At 46.3% G+C, this 18,996-nt stretch overlaps 1 non-coding gene across 1 annotated transcript; it reads right to left on the bottom strand.

Annotated features, from left to right (window-relative positions):
- Positions 1-3,447: 3,447 nt before the first annotated feature.
- On the bottom strand, positions 3,448-3,610 carry LOC121281617. Its single transcript, XR_005943881.1, has one exon. It is a non-coding gene; the product is annotated as a U1 spliceosomal RNA (small nuclear RNA).
- Between the last annotated feature and the right edge of the window lie 15,386 nt (positions 3,611-18,996).

The raw sequence follows: 18,996 nt of genomic DNA, 5'->3' as shown, positions 1-18,996 counted from the left end.
TCCTCGGGTTCATTTTGCACCCTCCATAAACTGGAGTTCATCTGGCTCTCTCTCTCTGGCAATGACTTGATTTTAAAATCCTCACCCTTGTTTTCAAATCCTTCCATGGCCTCGCCCCTCCCTATCTCTGTGACCCTTCCCCCCCTCCAGCCTTTCAAACCTCAGAGATATCTGCGCCCCTGCTCCAACTCTGGCCTCTTGCGCATCTACCACTCCCTTTCCCTCACTTTTGGGGGACATGCCTTCAGCTGCCGTTGTCCTAAGGTCTTGAATTCCCTCCCTAAGCCTCACTGCATATCTCTCCTCCTTCAAGACCCTCCTTAAAGCCTCTGGGTGGAATTGTCCCAGATTTGCACTAAGTGGGTGGGTAAAACAACTCGCCAGCCACAATGGCGGCTTCTCACACCGTAGCGACCCAAACCCGCTACATTAATTATGCATTCCCGGGAAACTCACCATTTCCATGGCGAGTGGGCTCTCATTCGCCCATTATGCCGGGAACCATATTTGAAGCATAGCCAGGCACACACCTCTCAGTGCCTCCAGCCCAACTCCTGCATTGAAGACATGGCCCCAAAAGGCAAGACGACTGCAGCCCTAGGTTCAATGGCGCATCCCTCAACGCAGTGGAGCCTCGCTGGGATGTCCTCTATCTGCATTCTGGCGGGCAGCAACATCATTAATCCGGCTTGGGAGGCGGTGGACAGCGCCAATACCCTGCAAAAGAGGACAGCCACCCAGTGCTGCAAGACGATGAATGATCTCCTTTCCGCCACTCTTCTCATCACTCTCAACTCACACACTCACAAACCCATCACACATCCACAGAGCCCTCACTCACTGCCAGTTCAAGGGACATCATATTTCACTCCCACACACTCACCGTCATTGTACTCTTCCCATCCATGGGACCACTCGCCACCCATACATGTTGGGCAAAATTATCATCTGGCCTGGCAGGTGCCCTGCTTACACTCTCTCCATCTCTATTCATACAGGACAAGCTGGGATGCAATAAGAGGGAGAGGTCACAGACTGGTGGAGGAATGCCTGAAATCAAGGTCCTCACTGACTTTGAAAACAGAGCCATCCAGCTGCCCGGCGAGGGTCTAGATCGTTCCTGTGTTGATGGTGAGGTCGGTGATGCTCTACCAAGTGAGGATCCAGCAGTGCAACATCCATTAGACTGTGAGTGATGTGTCCTGTTTCACAGGCCATTGTCATGCACTAATTATCTCCCCTTGCTTTCACAGGCACATCTGGGAAACAGCCAAGACAGTCCACGACCCAAGGCCTCCAATCAAGGCCTGAGAGAAGCTAAGAAGAGGAATCTGCTGAAACAGTCCCTGAAGACCCATCCCAGCACTCACCCACACCCTGCACCAGAGACACACAGCGCGGTGGGACCATGCTTTAGGGAAGCCTTGAGATCGCACTTTCTGATCCACAGCAGGGAGCGGCAGGGACTTCACAGGTGTCCAGCACTCAGAGGGCTGCTGGAGGCCAGAGATTTGCTGAGTCCGAGTCAGATGAGGAGCCTCTGGAGTCGGTCGTGTCTCAGTTGCTGGAGCTGCAAGGGCAAGCTCGGGAACATCAGGAAGGGATGTCCGCTGCACTCCTTAGATTGCAAGGCACGATGGAGGAGTCCGTCCGCCTTCACTCTGAGGTGATAGTGCCAGCAGGTGAATGCACTGAGGTCAACACTGGCAGGATGGCAGCTGACATGGAGACCTTGGCCCAGGACATTGCTCCTGCATTGCTGTGTGGGCTGAACTCCATCACTGACACCAAAGTTGGCCTCCAACAGTGTGTACGCAAGAGGGGTGCAGCGCAGCCTGATCTCACTCCAGCCATCCCTTCTCCTCAAGAAGTCAGCAGCGACCCTCGGGCACCCATAGGGACGAGGATCAGCAGGTATCCATCCAGGAGACTCCAGGTATTTCTGGCCCATCCAAACTAACTTTACCTGTGACCTCAGCAGCTCCAGCTCCACAGGTCGAAGAGGGTGCCACTGCCTACACAGCAGGATCCTGAAAGCAGGCCGGGGCCCTCCAGGTTTCAGCCATCTAGAGGTCGCCCTCCAAGGTCATCACAGGCAGGGCGTAGCAGTCAGCAGGCTGCCTCCACCTCCACTGTGGATGTCTGGGGAGCACCAAGACACAGCGTTAGGGTTAGGAAAGTTGAGAAGATGTAGTTGCACAGCCTGGGCACGGACTTTAATCACTTATACTATTCACTGTTGTTCACTATTTTAAATCAAATCCCAAGAATGTCTCCCTGCCTAGGGCTCCTTGCTCTAATGAGCAGTGTTCGTGTCACTCAGATGTGAAACCTTTCTGCCCAAAGGCAGGTGTCTCAGTCCAGGGCCTCTTCCCTGTGCTTTGTGCAGCTTTCAGACCAAAGTGATGTCCAGCCACTCACTCCCTGGACACATCAGTGATTCCTGCACCTCGATGGTGCTGGTCATTGCTGCCAGAATGTCGTGGGCAGGCGTCACTGAGTATCATCATCCTCCCTGTGTGCTCTCAGCACCTTTTAGGTAGGGTGAAGATCTATGGAGTGTCCTCACTGCAGGTTGTCATCATCCTCCTGCAATCGAGCAACTATTAGGGCCTCCACTGCATCACTATGACAGGAACATTCTCACAGAGGGTATTGGCACTGCCATAAGCCAGACTGGCGTCAAACATTCATAGATGCAATGTGAGGATCTCTGCTGTCTCGTCGCTGCATATCATCATCATCCTCCGCAAATCTAGCAGCTATAAGGGTCTCCCGAATGCACCTACTTCATCTGGCCAGTGCGAGGGCCTCATCCTCGTCATTGTCGCCTTCAAGGACCTCCTCACCCTCATCATCCTCAGCGCCCTCCTCATTGGAGGAGACCTCCATCTCCTGCATCTCCTCCTCAACCAGCCCCTCTCCCCATGGCCGCGCCAGGATGTAAAAGGTGCAGCAAGCCACCACGATGTGCGACAACATCTGGGGACGGTATTGCAGGGCTCCACCAGACCGGTCCAGGCACCGGAACCTCATTTTCAGCATCCCGATGCTCTGCTCCACCAAGGTGCGAGTTGCAGCATGAGCCTCATTATACCCTCGCTCTGCTGCAGTCTGAGGTCACCGCACGGGTGTCATCAGCCACGTCTTCTGCAGATAACCCTTGTCCCCAAGGAGCCAACCCTGCAGCTTCTGTGGGCCCTGGAAGACATCAGGGATCTGTGACTGACTGAGGTTGTAGGAGTGGTAGACACTCCCTGGGAGATATGTGCAGTCCTGCAGGATGTGTCTGTGGTGAATCTTCCGGGGGCAATCCGGGAGCAAATTTCCAGTGGGAGAGGGTAATTGCAGGAAGGATAACATGAATTGCAGAGAGGAAACTAGTGCAAGTTTCAGCTCTCTCCATTGGAAGACATAAAGACAAACTCTGTTTTTTGATTTACAAATCAGGTGAGAGCACGAACACGGTCCCCCACTTCCACAAATCTTGCAGTCGAGTAGCTCGCATTTGGGGACATCACAGGCGTCAACACACCCAAAGTGCAATGGGCTAGCCCTGTCCGGGGAGAACCACCTTCATGATCATGGTCTCTCCCCTGCCAGGTCGCACACCAGCTGTACCTTGCAGTTGACATAGTTGACCCCTTGTCGCCACGGAGATCTGAGCGCCATGTGAGTACAGTCGATGGTGCCCTGCCCCTGTGGGAAACCCGAGATCTGGGTAAATCCCAGCGCTCTTGCATCCTGGCTCTCTTGGTCCCAGGCGAAATGCACAAAGTTGTGTACCCTCGCAAAGATGGCATCTGTGACCTCATGGATGGATTTGTGGGTGGCGGATTGTGACATCCCACAGGGATCACCTGTGGAGCCCTGAAAGGAACCACTGGCATAGAAATTGAGCGTCACGGTCACTTTCACAGCCACTGGCCAGTGGATGCCCTCCATGCCCCTGTGGTGCCAAATCCTGCAGCAGGTGGCAGATGTGACTGACCAGTTCCCTGGACATGTGCAATCTTTGGTGACACTGGCTCTCAGTTATCTGCAGGAATGATAGGCGGCATCTATACATCTTGGGTCTGCCTAGGTGCTGACCAATGACAGTTGGCTGTGGCTCTTCAGCAGCGTGTGCAGGAGTCCCAGCTGCTCCTCCCTCTGTCCAGCCAGGCACCTCAGTTGCTCTCTTTTCAGTTGTCTCCACTTTCTGTACGCCACGAGGCACACAGCTAGGTCACCAAGCTCCATGCTCCTGATGTTCTCCCTCTGCAGGATGAGAGAAAGGGAGATGTGGGTTAGCTTGGGTGTACTAAGAACCCCCCTTGGTTAAGTCTGAAGGCCCCTTAATGCATCCTGGAGAGTGCTGGACACCACTTGGATGGCCAGAGTTCAGTGCGCTGCATGGCTGCCCGAAACCCCACCCACCTCCACCTCACTCCGCCTGACTGATTGGCAGCAGCTTCACCCATTGGACTGCAGGCTGTGCTCTCAGCTCAGGCACAGGCATTCCCCTAACACACACTGCAAGGCTGCACTGTTAGCTTAAGCCATGGTGGGGCTGGTCCAAACTGGGATGATGAATTTGCAAAGGGCTGTGATCGCCTCCAGCAGTGACTGCCCCATGTCCAGCTTTAACAAGGAGATTGTGCAAGGTGCCCAGTCATCCAACTGTTCTGCAGTCCACTAAAACGCTCATTAGCTTGCAGTCGATGCCTAAGGGGTGAGAAGCTCCGGAGCATTTGGTGGCATTTACATCACCCTGCGTTGCTTGAGTGGTCAGATAAGCTAGAGGCCCAACTCCAAACATGTCAATGTGGCTGCGCCTGAACAGTCTCAGCTGCAGAGGAATGGCCATTTTATACAAGGTTTCCCTAATGCGTGGCTGCTTCCCCCCCCCACAATGTCCTTTTGCACTACCTTCAACTGCAGGGCAGCCCTTGCCCCCCACATCTCCAACACATCTCAACCTTGAAGTCCAATGTTACTGTGCACTCACCTCCAAGTCCCCCTCAAAGTGCAGCTCTCCAAGTCCAGCCTTAAAAAGGCTGCTGTGAAATACATTGACGTGCAGACGATCCAGCGGGAGGCGGTGGGGGGTTGCGGGGGGGGTGTGTAGAGATGATTCTGGCAGGCTGGCCTCATAATGATATGCAGATGTATTACAATCAGGTTCCCAATGCCATATTGTCTGCTCACGTTTCCAAACACACCCCACGCCAGTGGGCACGGACGATTCCACCCTATATGTTTGACCTAAGCTTTTAGTCACCCCTCCTAATATTTTCTTTTGATGCTTTTGTGCTCAATTTTCTTGTCGAATTCCACTCATATTGGGACATTTTACTAAAGTAAGGCAGGTGCTATTTGTGATGGATTGAACACAGAGGTAGAAACTCAGTTCAGGATCAAATAGGACCCCAAGGTTGTGAATAGCTTAGTTCAGCCCGAACCCCTGGCCAGGGAGGGGAATGGAATCGGAGGCAATCCGAGCAGAGTTTGTAGCGGGGGTCAAAGACAGCAGCTTCAGTTTTCCCAATGTTAAATTGTGGCTCATATAGTCCTGGATGTTGGCTCACCAGGAGGCACAATGAGAGAAACAGAAGGCTTTGGTGAGGAAGAGAACACATGGAGAGTTGACAGGGTTGCAGGGGGCAGGGTTAGATAGATAGAAACGGAAGCATAAAAAGGCAAAGTGAAGCAGACTCCAGTAGTTCAGGAGCCAGTGGGAACCGAAAAGCAGTGTGTGTTATTCGTTCTTCTCCTTCCTCTTTCTTTCTGTTCCATTTGTTCATGCTGTCCATCCCTTATCTCCTCCAGTTCTGATGAAATCTTCACTGTGCGTTCTGCACACCAGTGTTGGACTGATCAGCTGAGTGTCTCTGTTTTTTTTTCTCTGTTTTTAAACAGTTTCTGAATAGTATCAACATTCAATTCTACATTTGCATTTCATTTGACTTGGATTTTTTTGAAGCAAACAGTCTGTAGCATTTATTCCACCAACTTGCTGCACCTTATTTTTTTCAGTCTCTCATCTTGCAGGTCAACGCACAACTAGCTTGCTGGGTTTAACTTGTTTAAAATTTGTGCACCTAACCTGAAATTAATCGTTCTTGTCGCTTTCCAGGTGCACGCTTGGTGATTTGAGTTTGCTGTGCACATGTGGATAGCACCAGTTTGGCCAACCAGAGAGGGAAGCAGATCCTGCTTTCTGTGTCAGACCATTAAATGCCCAGTTGTGCCTAATTGCAGGCGCTTTTAGTTCCTGTGGAGCCACTTTACTATGAACCAGACCAAAATGCATGACATTTATTCCACAAAAATTTGTCAGTGATTCCCTAGTAGTAAAAATAAAAAAGCCTTGCATTTCTATGGTGCTTTTCACATTCATCGGACACCTTGAAGCACTTTGCTGCCAATGAAGTATTCTTTGAAGCATAGTCACTGTTGTAATGTAGGAAAGCAGAAGCCAATTTGCACACAGCAAGATCCCACAAACAGCAATGACCAGATAATCTGATTCTTATGATATTGCTTGTTGGATAAATATTGGCCAGGACATTGGGCTACTTACCCTGCTCTTCTTCAAAATAGTGCCATGGGATCTTTTACATCCACCCGAGCAGGTCGATGGGGCCTCAGTTTAACATCTCATCTGAAAGACGGCACCTGAGAGAGTGCAGTACTCCTTCAGTACTGCACTGGAGCATCAGCCTGCTCGATTGGCACCATCTCGACAAACATTCACGCCCTCCGCCACCGACGCACAGTAGCAGCAGTGTGTACCATCTACAAGATGCATTGCAGCAAGATGCATCACCAAGGCTCCTTAGATAGCACTGTCCAATCCCACGACCACTACCATCTAGAAGGACAAGGGCAGCAGATAGATGGGAATACCACCACCTGGAAGTTCCCCTCCAAGTCACTCACCAGCCTGACTTGGAAATACGTGGCCGCTGCTTCAGTGTCACTGGGTCAAAGTCCTGGAACTCCCTCCCTAACAGCACAGTGGGTGTACCTACACCACAGGGACTGCAGTGGTTCAAGAAGATGTCTCACCACCACCTTCTTATGGGTAACTAAGGATGAGCAATAAATGTTGGCCCAGCCAGTGAAGCCCACACCCCATGAATGAATTTTTAAAAAGCCTTGATTTTTGGGCTCAGTCGCTGGAGTGGGACTTGAACCCGGAACTTTGTGACTGAGAGGCAAGTGATGCCACAGCTGGCACATCTGGTGGTTTTGTTTTCGCATGGGCTTTTCAACATCTGGGTTATAGGAATTTGCTGACCAAGGACAGGATAGCAATCAAGGCAGGGGTGGGGTTGTGGGGTTAGAGGTGGGGTGGTGGGTTGGGGGAGGGGGGGGAGGGGGGGGGTTGACAGTGTTACAGCAGGGAAAGAAAATGGATTAGATCCTTTCCTCTCTGGGATCTGGATTCAAGTCCTGCCCAGACTGATGAGGTGATGATCTTTGCCAGCTGTTGGGGATTTTTTTGTGGAATAAATTTCAAATGTTTTGGTCTGGCCCACAGTAAATGCGCGGCTTCGCAGGAACTTAAAACTGCCTGCAATCAAGCACAACTGGGCATTTAATTGTGTGACACAGACTGCGGGCTCTGCCTCACTCTCCGGTTGGACGGGCTGGTGCTATCCACATGTGCACAGCAAGCTCTGCTCACCATATGTGCACATGGAAATTGACAAGAACAATTAAATTTCAGGTCAGCCGCACAAACTTTAAACTAGTCAAACCCAGCAATGCTAGTTATGTGATGACCTATAAGCTGGGAGATGTGGCCAAAAAAAAAAAGGTGCTACAGTTAGTGGAATAAACGCTCAACTGATACCATTTCTAAAAAAAGAAAAATTAAGTGAAATTTTAAAATTGCCAGCAGGAGTAAATTTGCCTTTGGATGTTCATATAAAACAAATAATCGATAAGCTGCCTGTCATACATCTCTCCCCATTTTCATATTATCTCCAGTGTGTTTTTATTAGGCTCCAGATTTCTTTATTCAGGAGCTGTTAAAAGACTAAAGGGATAATTGAACTTCAAGCAAGAATTCTAAAATGCTATGGTGGTCTACACTGACGGCACACAGGATGTTGCAGCTCCAGTCTGTGGTGTGATGGTTCTGCACAATGGTAAGATGTGAGTTACTACAGTAGTGAGTAGTCATTTGGAGAGATCTACGAACTCCATAGGAAAGGTGTCAATCAGAGGACAAGCACATCCTCAGGCAGAGGGTGGGGCAAATCGAAGGCATGGACCAGCCCCATGTGATACCCTTTCACCTACTGGCATTCAACGATAGAATGGTATTTGGCAAAATCCCAGGTAAAACTAACCTGTATTCTTCCTCTCCAGCAGTGCATGGTGAAGGGAGTTCAGACCGAGCACAAAGCAGCAACTGTGTGAGTTCAGGAAACCCCAGACATTTTACAGCATTTTTCTCCAGAAAATACTGTCCAATTTGTCAGTTTCAGCATTGTTACTCAGTGATCTGACAGCATCTAAATTTCTCAGGAATGGCAGGTCAAAGACAGCCCACACAAATGTAGCTGCAGGACATTGTCTGATGAATGCCACCAGGATGCAAGTGACAGAAAGTTTGGTGTGGTGTCCTGCGTCAGTCAGGTTTATACATATCCCTAGGTTGATCCTGTTCCCACTTCACAGGATGGTGCAGTTCGGGGTGATCTATAACTTCCCAGAAGCAAAGGTGTCATTGGTCCGATGCAAAGGTAGAACTTTCTCATGGAATCATGGAAATTTACAGCACAGAAGGCCATTCAGCCCGTCATGTCTGTGCCAGCTGAAAAAGAGCCATCCAGCTTAACCCCATTTTCCAGTTCTTAATCCATAGCTTTGTGATTCAAGTGATTTTTTAAATGCAAAGTGGTTTTCTACCTCCACCACCTTTTTGGGCTGTGAGTTTGAAACCCTCGTCACCTGGTGGATGAAAAAATTACTCCTCAACTTCCCTCTAATCCTTCTACCAAACACTTTAAATCTTTGCCCCCTGGTAATCGACCTTGTTACTCACAGGAATAGGTCCTTCCTGTCCAGTCTCTCTAGGCCCTCATAACTTTATGCACCTCAGTCAAATTTCCCCTCAGCAGACAATTGTGAAATGCATTTTCTTTTAACTATATAAGGTAAATTCCAACTTTTGGCAGGGGGCTTAGTGCCCCTTACCCATCGGCAGAGTACATTGAATGCAGAGGCACTACACAGCACACAATAAGAGAAGTTGTTAGAAAATCACATTCATGCTCTCCCCCCTCCCCGCCAACCCCGAAATTTCCAATATCTTCTCCAGATGGACAAGAAGGCAGTGATGGGCAGCAAGTTGGAAATTACCCATCATATTCCCAATCTTACCTTCGAGAATTTCAGCTGGACCAGCAAGGAGTTTTCCTCAATTAAGTTCTTAGAAAACCCCGGACAATATCCTAAGGAACTCCTCTTCCTCCTTCAGGTACCATGTTGGCAACCATGGACTCCCACTGGATTGGTCCACGATTATGCTTGGCAAGGCACTGCAGTGATTTGCTGTTGCCTTCTGCAGTATGGCTGACCAGGAATCTCTCCCAATCCTATCACCTGCCAATGGTCATATTGGAAGGATTTACAGGCTGATCATCTACCTGTTTGGCTATGTTATGAACACACCTTTGGTGGCCATCAAGTCTTGAAGTGCAACTTGAACCCGGAGTTTCTGGCCCAGAGGTAGGTACACTACCAGTGCGACACAAGACTTCCACCCTAGAGAACTAGCTTGCACTATTCAAAGGTTTTTCCTTGCACTGCTGCATTGCAAAAGTTATGCGAGAGATTGTCATTATAGGGGTGATGGGTCACATCCATTCACAGCATTGCCTGCCCATAATGCACTGTAAACATTCAGCCCCCCTCCACCACCAGTGCACAGTGGCAGCAGAGTGTACCATCCACAAGATGCATTGCAGCAACTCACCAAGGTTCCTTCGACAACACCTTCTGAAACTGTGACCTCTACCACCTAGAAGGACTAGGGCCCTGGATGCGTGGGAATACAACTACCTGCAAGTTCCCCTCCAAGCTACAAACCATCCTGGCTTGGAACTTGCCGTGTCTTCGCTGTTGCTGGGTCAAAATCCTGGAACTTCCTTCCTAAGAGCATTGTGGGTGTACTTGCATCAGACAGACTGCAGCAGATCAGGAAGGCAGTTCACCACCTCCTTCTCAAGGGCAACGAAGGATGAGCCATAAATGCTGGCCTAGCCAGTGATGTTGAGATCCCATGAAAGAATAAAATAATAGAAAGAGCAACCTCACAGATGTCCTGCTCTTATTTATTATATTTCTTATGTTCTTGGAGCACAACGAAAATCTTATCTGTAAGGCTTATCTGTAACACAAGTGCAAGACGTATCGGGGGCAAAAAAGCTTCTGGAAATTCAACAGAGCAAGTGATTCATAATTTGTCCTTCAATTATTTTGTTTGAAATGGAATATTTAAAAAATGTAATATCACCGCTTGATAGATCAAAATAAGGGTCTCTTCAGTAATTCATAAATTTTAATTAGTAGCTACATTGCAGCAGTTAGAATTTACAGAGTGTGCTGCTTCCAGCTAACATCCTGTTGTGCACCTGCAATTGTACTGGGTTTTATAGTTGACCTTTGGAGGTTGGATATTAGAGCCTAGGGTGGAATGTTGTGTACATCTGAGACAGAAAATTCCAGAAAATCCATTAGAAACAAACCAGATAGAGTTGCCAGCAAGTGCACACAGTCCCGTCTGAACCACATACTGGAGGCATTCATAAGAGATCATGGGCTACTTATTTATATAATGACAATTTTAGGTATAATTTCATGTTACTGCATTACAAGATCTAATCAGGGAAATTGTATCTGTTCTCTCGGTTTAGGCCTGAATGAAAGATTTTAAAGATACTTTCATTTATAATCTGTCGAAGGCTACAGAATAAAAATAATAGAGTATTTTTTAATTGACAAAAATAGACAAATGTGCCACAAAGTTCCATTCTACCCAGGAGCAAATCCTATTTCTCGTATTCTGTTTTACGTTTTCTATACAGAAGTTGGTAGATTTGACAATTGTATACATGATGGGCAGCTTACAGCGAATCAACCGTTGTCCTTTCTTAAAAAAGGATGCAAGACCTATCCTAAAAAGCCAGCTTTTTAGAATGATTGGGTTGGATTGTATATCAATAATTTCCAAACCAAACAGTGAGGACTCGAAACGTCAACTCTTTTCTTCTCCGCCGATGCTGCCAGACCTGCTGAGTTTTTCCAGGTAATTCTGTTTTTGTTTTAGTATTACTCAGCAGTCCTACAATGGCCAGTGAGATTACAAACTGTTTCCATTTCCCACACAAAATCAAATAACAATCAAATAACTCTCATTGATAACTAAATGAAATTCCCTAACTTAAATATTGCCCAAATCTCAGTGTTTGCTTTCTATGTGGAAGATCCAGTTTTGAATTATAATTGCAAAATTCGAACAGGTTGTTCGAAGGAGAGCAGAATCTCCACTTTGTCCACACTTTCTATCTTACTTCGCACTGTGGGCATTTTAGTTCACTGCATCACTTTGAGTTTAGAGTTATGTCTTTTTTTCCAATAAGAAAATATGTAGTTTCTGAAAGTCTGTGTGTGTGTGTGTGTGTGTGTGTGTGTGTGTGTGTGTGTGTCTGAGGGTATAGGTGGCTGGGAAGGGATCTGTCCATTTCCATTCTCCTCTCATGTTGCACCTTTAAATCCTACTTTCAGACACTGTCTGAAAAGTGGAGTAAAGAGTCTTCCAGGGGACAGACAGGTATGTTGTTGTAGCAGAGTCTGGAGTTGAGTAGAGTCGGAACTTCTTCAAAGCAAAAGCACAACATGAGTTTGGACATTTGGAACAGGTGCCTGTAAAGCAGAACTTGAAGGTCAGAAGGGGCCGTAGGAAACGTGCTCATTACTAACTAAGTCCAAAGTTTTCCATGATCCATTTTCTATTATCTCTTGTGCAAGAACAAATCTGGCAACAACTTCACTTCAACAGTTTTGATGGTGCAACTTGCAAGTCTTTTACCGGTGCGAGAAGTGGCAGTTCAATGTCAGCATCAATGTGGATGTGCGACAATATAAATCCTATCAAAAAATAGCCATTAATAAGCTATTTCTTTCTTTTGATTGAAGCCTAACACTGACCCAGGACAGTTATGTTTCCTGTCCAGTTTTCAGTACTCACTGTGCACTAACACAGCTGAATGTTCAGTAGCAGATTCTCAGGCTTGCATTTTTAAGCTGGAATTTAATGCACCCATAGCAGCAAGTTTGGACGTGGGTATTTAATCAGGCAAGAGGGTGAAAGGGCAGGGAGACCCTGCCACCTTCCTCCCTCCCACCAACCCCCCCCCCCCCCCCCCCCCCCCCCCCCCCCCACCCACCCACCAACCCTGATTATGTCTGGGGCAGGAAGGATTATTGCGGACCACCTTCCCACCTGTTGTGTATTGCTCTAAGACGAACACATCTGAACTGCAGGAAGCAATTGTTGAACCAACTTGATTTACATCTCCCCAACAGAGAGGGCAAGAGAGAGGGCAAAATAACAAAATGCTCAAATCGCGCCATGTACTTATAGTCCCTCCCCGCTTACAAAAAAACAAGTTATACATTAAAATGTTAAACAGTACATGTACTTCATCTCCCAGCATACAATGTGACTAAACCAACATCAAAATTACCTGAAAACTTGACAGGTTGGGTTGCTTATTTGTTTCTGCTGTAATCACAACCAAAACATAAACAGTGTGACCGATACTGCTGGAGTAATTTACATCTAAAAAAAGAATTGTTTTTCCTTGACACCGGTATGTGTTTAACAAAAATATGATTTGATGAAAAATAATGAAGACACAGTGAAGGAATGGCAATATAGTTCCAAGTCAGGATGGTGTGTGATTTTCAGGCAAAAGGAAAATACTGCGGATGCTGGAAATCTGAAACAAAAACTAAAACAAAAATAGCTGGAAAAACTCAGCAGGTCTGACAACATCTGTGGAGAGGAATACAGAGTTAATGTTTCGAGTCCGTATGACTCTTCATCAGAACTGGAGCAGAACAGAACATGAGTTCAGAACTAGAGTAACCGCGATATATTTCCAAGTCATGATGGTGAGTGGCTTGGCGGGGAACTTGCAAGTGATGGTGTTCCCATCTACCGGCTGCCCTTGTCCTTCTAGATGGTAGCAGTCGTGGGTTTGGAATGTGCTGTCTAAGGAACCTTGGTGAATTCCTGCAGTGCAACTTGTAGATGGTACACACTGCTCTCACTGTATGCTGTTGGTGGAGGGAGTGAATGTTTGTGGATGGGGTGCCAATCAAGTGGGCTGCTTTGTCCTGGATGGTGTCAAGCTTCTTGAGTGTCCCAGAAGGAAAAAAACAGTTTGGACCAGTACTCTTATTTCCCAGTTTTTACTGTTTTTTCATTCTAGGTAGAGCTACACTCATCCAGGCAAGTGGAGAGTATTCATTCACGCTTCTGACTAGTGCCTTGTAGATGGTGGACAGGCTTTGGGGAGTCAGGAAGTGAATTACTCGCCGCTGGATTCCTCGCCTCTGACCTGCTCTTGTAGCCGCAGTATTTATATGGCTAGTCCAGTTCAGTTTATGTTCGATAGTAAGCCCCAGGATGTTGAAAGCGGGGAGGCAGTGGTGGTGGCACAGTGGTTTTGTCACTGGACTAATCCAGAGATCTAGGGTAATGCCTTGGGTGATCCAGGTTCAAGTCTCACTGTGGCAGATGGCAGAATTTGAATTAAATGAAAATCTGAAATTAAAGGTCTAATGATGACCACGAAACCATTGTTAAAGAAACCCACCTGGTTCATTCATGCTATCCTTACCCAGTCTGGCCTACGGGTGAAATCGTTCCAGAACCGCACTAAGTGCGGTGTGAAAAATGATGTTTTGCCGGCCGCAGTGGCAGGTTTTCATGCCGTATTGACCACTTCCTACCTCATTAATTATGCAGCCACAGGAATCACGCTGTCTCGTTGGCGGACAGCCCTGTATCATCCACCTCGCCGTTACCTCACTGTTTCCTCACTTCGGCTGCCATATCTAAACTGCAGCCGCGCACACAGCTCTCAATGCTTACAGCCCAGGATTACCCCAGTGAAGTGGCCCTGAAAGCCAAGAAGAGTTCAGTGACCCATCACTGGAACACCTTTTGGAGGCTTTCCATGATGTCTGGCTGCAGGAGATCCAGCGCCAATGCTGCACAGAGGAGTTTGACTGTCCAGTGCAGAAAGAGGATGAATGATCTCACCCGTGCTGCCAGGGTAAGCCAACCATCTCATCACTAAACTCACACACTCACAAGAGCATCACACATTCACTGGCATCTCACCCACTGCCAGCTCAAGGGATATCATCACTCACTCTCTCACACACAACCTCACATGTCCACCCAGCCTCATCTCCTCTGGAGACTGCCTCTGCAGCCCTCACCATCTTGAGACCACTTGCACAGATCAACATGTGCCCCCACACACACCCTGGGATACCCTCCATTCCCCAAGCAAGCCCTAGCCCTGCAGTCATTGAAAACTCCTGCCTTATGGCCAGTCTGGTAGGTAGAGACCTGCCCATGAGTCCCCCTGAAAGTGATGTGGTGCTGCCTGCGAAACCTGGCGCTAATGACCATAAGCGCTGCCCGAAGCAAGGTAGGCAAACAAACCTCGAAATCCCAAGTGAACTGCAGCCCACCAGGTGCACATCGCTTATGTACAGTTGTGAAACACATCAGCGTACAATCACATTAACGTGCCCGGACGATCCAGCATGGGTGGGGGAGGTGATTCTGGTAAGCAGGGCTCATAATGAGATGCTAAACTATTGAAATTAGATTCCCGATGTGCAGTGACAGCCCACCATTGATGGGTGGAGTGCACGATCGCAAGCTAGTTTTATGACGATGTGAAACTGATTTTTGTGATCTCCCGATATTTTCCGCTCCTGCCCGTTATGATGCCTGCCACAAACAGGAATGGGCGATTCCGCCTTACATGTGACTCCAGACCCACAGCGACGAGGTTGACTCTTTAATGCCCTCTAGCCTAGCAAGTCACTCAGTTGCATCATACTAGTAGAAAGTCAGGGTGTTCATAGTGGGGGATTCAATGCTGTTGAGTGTCAAGGGGAGATGGTTAGATCCTGTCTTGTTGGAGATTGTCATTGCCTGACACTTGTGTGGCACGAATGTTACTTGCCGCTTATCAACCCAATCCTAAGTATTGACCAGGTCTTGCTGCATATGGATACGGACTGCTATAGTATCTGGAGAGTCACGAATGGCGCTGAACGTTGTGCAATCATCAGCAAAACATCCCCACTTCTGCCCTTATGATGGAAGGTTATTGATGCAGCAACTGAAGATGGTTCGGCCTAGGGCACAATCCTGAGGAACTCTTGCCACAATGTCCCAGGACTGAGATGATTGACCCCCAACAACCACAACCATCTTCCTTTGACTCCAACCATTGGAAACTAAGGTATTTGAATGGTTGGTGTCTATGATGGCAATGATAATATCTAAATTTCTGAGTCTGAGACTGTGAACTTGACTGTTGAAAGCTGGATCTCGCTGACTGGAATGTTACTGTACTACTGTACTCTTCTCTGCCGATGCTGTCAGACCTGCTGAGTTTTTCCAGGTTTTTTTTATTTTTTGTTTTGGATCTCGCTGACATCTGGAGGACCTCCCTGATTGGCCCAGGAAGAAACTTTCTTACAATCTGCAACCATCTCTTTCTACCATTTCCACACCTCCTCGCAGGCATCCTTCCAATTCAGCTTATTGCCTTTGGTTAAAAGCTTGGCCTGGATTTTATTGTTCCTTAGGCCTCCTACAAACAAAAAATCCACATAAAGAACTTGCAAGATCACCAGTATCTTGGATACACATTGAGGAGTCTCATTGGTATGTTACCCCCACTCCACCCCTTATCAAGCTATCAGATGGACAGGTATTAGTTGTAAAGGTAAATTCTTAACTAAATGTCACCTTTTCCGTGTTGCCCAGACTCTGAGATCAATTTTTAAAAAACGGTAGTTTCTCAGGAGAGGAAATGAGATCTCATACTTTGGCCACTTGAAATAGTTGAAATATTTTGCTATAAAATGGCAAGAAGGAGGTAAGATTTAAAAAAATACTGTTAGCATGTGGGTAACAGTCAGCACAGGGACAGGTGATGAGAAACAGAGTAGATGGTAGGGTTTCAGGCAGATATAAAAACAAAAAACTGCAGATGCTGGAAATCCAAAACAAAAACAGAATTACCTGGAAAAACTCAGCAGGTCAGGCAGTCTTAGTTCTCACAGTCTCAAACAGGCCTTAGGCTCATGCGTAAGGGCATTGCTTCCCTGTAAGAATGAAGATTTTTCAATGTTGATAGCAAATTTGAGCCTAGACTGGTAAGAAAATATTCATGAACGGTATTCATTAAAGTGAATCTGTGGTATTTACCAAAAATACCTTCTGTATTTTACCTCCTCACCTTTTCTAAGGTTGAGTGTTGCACTAAGGTTTGATAATTCCTTCAAAAAAGTATTCCAAGCAAATTGGTTAAATGTTAACTTACTTTTTTCTTTTATGTTTTGTTTGCTTTTCATTATATTACATTATTATAATAAGTATGAATAAAGTAGAAACTTCTTGCATAACCTTTATGCATTACCAACCATGATTAATGATTATGTTAATCAGTTAATGAGCTGCAATTTTTGCACTGTGTTTTGCAGTTCAACATGCAGTACACCAGGGGTAGAGCTCAACATGCAATATGAAAAGGTGGACAGCTGGATATTATGTGTAACAAAATGCTGTGCTGACCTATGTTAAATGTACTATATGACCTCATGGGAGGTGCAGTTTGGACCCGATGGTCATCTGAGAGGAAATACATTTCTTCTGTAAGAAGGAGAAACTTTATGTGAAGGTTGCTGAAGCAGTGAGCTAGGTTTTTTCTTGTACCTATCACCACACCATCTACTAGACCTATTACTCTGTGTCACTGTTATTTGGCACTAGTTGTTATAAGCATGCTACAAATACTATCAGATTACTTACAAAAGGCCAGGACAAATTTACTGAGAAGCATGTGGCCAGTGACTGATAGCAGAAGACACATCAGCAGGATACAAGTGTGCCACATCAAAGAGCAAGGTCAGGGCCTTTGATTCTGTCTGACAACGACCTCAAATCAGGCCTCCAGTTGTACTCTACCTTGTTGCTGGTGCAAGTTTGGTGCTTGTGGTATACATAATAGCTGCTGTGATACAAGACCTGTATTTGTAGCTCTCTTATCAGCCATGATGGGTAGCCCTGTAGCACAATGAGATACAGATTAGTTTGTTTATCTAGGAATGGTAGCCCAATGGTTTCAAAGTGTAAGTTAGGAAGTAATATATTAAAGTGTAGCATTTCAGTTAACTGGTAATGCATAAAAGTTAAGTAAGACATTTCTACTTTATTCATATTTATTAATATAATGAAAAGCAAACAACACCTGAAAGAAAAAAGTAAGTTAACATATAATCAATTTACTTGGAATACCTTTTTGAAGGAATTATCAATCCTTAGTGCAACACTCAACCTTAGAAAAGGTGAGGAGGTAAAATGCAACAGCAAATATTTGAATTGATATAGCTCTAATGTGAAAAACCACTCTACGTGGGAAAAAGACTGAGCAAAAACAGGGGATTTTAGAAAAGGTGACTAAAAATTTGGTTAAAGAGGTGATTTAAAAGGACTGCCTTGACAGAGGAGAGGCAGAATAGTCTAGGAAGGGAATTGCAGACGTAGGAAGGCAAATGGAATGTTGGCCTTATTGCAAAGGATGGAGTATAAAAGCAGGGAAATCTTGCTACAACTGTACTGAGCATTGGTGAGACCACTGTTACAATCTCCATACAGACCAATAACCTTTAAAAAGAAATCCAAACTTCTAGCACGAAAGGATGACAGGAGAAGGTTTCAGATTTTAAGGCTTTTACTTAAAAAAGGCTAAAAGTAAATGGACTAAACACTATCTTTGTAGCCAACTTATACTTTAAACCACAAAACATTCCCCTTTTTCTTTTAGCACTACCAAGAACACACTTCACAAATAAACGTTACACTGTCTTTTAAGTAGACATTCAATTCTCCCAGAACCAGTTAACTCTCAAGCGTTTGCCTCTGTTCTTTTCCTTTCTCAGCAGGGAACTTTTAATCTCAGAACTGTCTTTCACAGTTAGGTTTCTTCCTTAGAGATTCTTCCTCTAGTGCAAGCTAGGCAAATCTTCTAGCCTCGCTTTAACTCCTCATGAATTCGGTCTTTTCAATATGAATGCAAGTTCCTAGCCACATTCCTGCACGGTGAACCACAGCTGCCCATAGCTGCTCTCCCCACGCCCCAGATGATGGCAGACTAACCTTGACTACGAGTTTCAGGAATATCTTAGAAACTCTTCCGCTCTCAAAGCCCATCTCCATGGCAATGTGAATCACATGGGCCTTGTATCCAGGTAAAAATGCCGATTAACTATCCTTGAAATTCCAACTCTCTTTTATCTTGGAAATAAATGGGCAGTTTAAAGCACAACTGTGTACAACCTGACATTCTCAACATTTTTCTGGGACTTTGGAGACTCACAGTCTAATCACCATTAGCACACAGCCTGCTGCCATTGTCTCCAAGTGTAAATGCCTTGCACCTTCCTCCTAGTAAAACAATCTGGGCCCCCTTTAATCTCTAACAATCAAACCATCCAGGCTTGCTGTCAGGCAGAATTCAGGACAGATCACATGACCCCCTTCATATTATCTTAAATTGAAGACACAACCTTATAAACCTCATAATTATAACACCACACTTAGAGTATGGTTTTGGTCTCCGTATCTAAAAATATTTATTTGCATTGGAGGCAGTTCAGAGAGGTTCACTG

Source organism: Carcharodon carcharias, chromosome 8 (genome assembly GCF_017639515.1).
Source record: "Carcharodon carcharias isolate sCarCar2 chromosome 8, sCarCar2.pri, whole genome shotgun sequence".
Taxonomy (NCBI): domain Eukaryota; kingdom Metazoa; phylum Chordata; class Chondrichthyes; order Lamniformes; family Lamnidae; genus Carcharodon; species Carcharodon carcharias.
Note: the sequence above shows the minus strand (reverse complement) of the source record. Positions and strands in the feature narration are given on the sequence as shown.